Raw genomic sequence first — 2807 nt, 5'->3', positions numbered from 1 at the left:
ACATGACCTTGAATGGAACAAACTATCTTGAGTGTCACGGCCCTAGACCTGAACTAGTACCTCAGCTGAGTTTACTCTCTATAAATGATTCTTTAGAGTCTTCGATCAGCTAGTCAGCGCGTCATCAACTAACCACTAAGCATATCACTAGGCGGCTTGGCGTTTATGTTTTATTGTGGTCGTAAGGTTGATATGTCAAAATGGTTTAATTATGATTTGGCTAGGTATTTATACTGGTCACATATAGAAGCCTGGTGTTGGTCCCTGATATGGTTCCAATACAGAGGCCAGCTGTTTATCGTTGTCCCTGATTGATGTAGAGTGATCAACTATTTTACGGTACCATTTCCCCAGGCCATTCATAAAGGTTATCCACCCAACCAGCCCAGGCCTGTTTATAGTCCCACATTCTCGTGCAATTGGGTTTAAGGAGCAATGGATCCTGTGGAGTGAGATTTTTTGGTATTGAGAGCAGTGATTCACCCCTGACGTCCAGGGCTTGGATTGCCGAATTTGACAGTATCGCCTTCCGAACAAGCAAATAGAGCAGCGGAAAGACGAACCACTCAGAACTGGTGATTATTATTGAGAAACGAATCCCCCCGAGAAAATACAACGAAAAGCAACCGATTGAGGTTCCACAGACACAAATTTTTGAATTGGGAGGGCAATGGAAGACCAGGCGGGAGCGAGTGAAGGAACAGAGAGTCCCAAGGACAGCGCCCTCACCTGTCTACCACTATACTAACTAAACCCAGACTCCTCCTTCCCCACTCGCTATATACACCAGAACTGAATCAATTATAAAATTAAATCACGTACACACCATGAGAAAATAATTTTACACATCCTTACGTATAATTCTATCACTTACCCCATCGTCTATTATCCACATGGAGGAAATAAAAAAATATTTTCGGAAAAAATACCTATACTAATGGGAATTAAAACACCCTTGACCGTTTGAGCAGACACAATTGGCGGGGCACATTACTGTTGGCCATGCACATGAGAACCTGATTGGTCATTCCTGCAGATCGGCCTCTGGCAGTGGTTCCGTGCACACCTGTCCCTAAGGCTCGATATTAAGGTAGGCGTCCTGCTGCGTGGTTGTTGCCCTTCCTACGGCCTCGCTCCACGTCTCCGATGTACTGGCCTAGCTCCTCTCGGTAGGCCTCCATATGCTCTGGACACTACGCTGGAACAGGACACACAGCAAACCTTCTTTTAGTGTCCTGTATCTAACCACCTCTATGGTATAGTCCTGTATCTAATCACCTCTATGCTAGTGTCCTGTATCTAACCACCTCTATGGTATAGTCCTGTATCTAATCACCTCTATGGTAATGTCCTGTATCTAACCACCTCTATGCTAGTGTCCTATATCTGTGTAAGGGGTAGGGGAAAGTAGCGCATAGCGAACTATAATGCTGCTGGTTGTTCATATTTCGATATTTACAGAATGTCTGGATGAGGATCAGTGTGAGACCATGGTCACCATGGTTACCCTGTTATGATTAGATTTGAACCCCATGTGTAATAGCTCTAGCCCCGCCCATCCCTCGGCCTTGCAATAACTTACTATTCACACTCAATATGAGTTGACTTACTATGAGTCTCACTGGGTTTGGGGCAGACATAATGTTTCTATGTGTCTATGCTGCAAACTAACGAAGGACCGTACCATTTCGGGAATTCTCTTATGAGAAAAGGGAAATCTAACTAAAATATGTTTTAAATTTGAATAAATATTTTTCTTCAGATATTTTGCTCATAAAGCATAACTCTTCTGTTCACAAAACATTACAATATTTTAAAGTTTCAGGAGTTGCAAACTAAGAGCTTTTCTTGTCACTGAATCAGTAAGATTTGTGGTATTTCTTGTTTTTTTCCCCCGTAATGGTTTAAAAATAGCATTAAACCCACCATGTCCTCTCTCACTGAACGATAGAGGGAAAGAGGAAGGTTCACAAAGAGAAGAAGAAGAAGGAGTGAGATTTAAAGGAGTAAAGAGAGACAGCATACAGACACTAGAGGACAGTGTAAAGGAAGTAGATATATATGAGCTACAGAATCTGAAGGGTTCATTTTCAGTTTTTTCTTTCTTCTTTCTTCCATCGTCTCGTCATTAGTTGACCCGGCGCTGTCGGTGAGTTCTCTTCACACACTGCCCAGGTCAGAGGTCATACTGCCTACGCTAAACTTCAACGGTCAGAGTCTGAGGGGTCGACCAATCAGGACTGCCTTGTGTCATTCATTTTTGAGAGCGGAGTTAGGCAAGGTTGTAAGGGTGACATGCTAGTAAGGACAGGGAAGGAAGGTACAGTAACATCTGGCAGGTAGGGATTCAGACCAGAGATAGTCCAGATCAGAGATAGTCCAGACCAGAGCTAGTCCAGACCAGATCAGTCCCCAAGTCCCAGACTACAGTTCAGTGTAGCTGAGCTCCTGCCTTGTYTCCAGCCAGGTTTGTGCGATTTAAACGTTTATTATATTTTTCAAACCTCGACCAACGAGTTGTGTCCAGTTGTTGCCCTCAGCGTTTTCTCCGTAAGGTCGTTTGGAGGTCAAGGGGAAATAACGGGGAGGGGGGGGGGGTCAAGTGATCGGCTGGTTACTAGACGAGGGCGTACTGCACACAGAGGCGGGCACAGATGAAAACTGGATTTGCGATGTCATCGTTTTCGTCCTCTCTGAGAGAGGGAAGTCCCAAGGTAAGCATGGGTAAGAGAGAGACAGACAGGACAGACAGACAGGGGTTTGAGCAGAAGCAAAGGGACTTGAGGGAACAATGGACGTGGTTGGAT

The sequence above is a fragment of the Salvelinus sp. IW2-2015 genome, linkage group LG9 (genome assembly GCF_002910315.2).
Source record: "Salvelinus sp. IW2-2015 linkage group LG9, ASM291031v2, whole genome shotgun sequence".
NCBI classification, from domain to species: domain Eukaryota; kingdom Metazoa; phylum Chordata; class Actinopteri; order Salmoniformes; family Salmonidae; genus Salvelinus; species Salvelinus sp. IW2-2015.
This window is presented reverse-complemented; position numbering follows the sequence as displayed.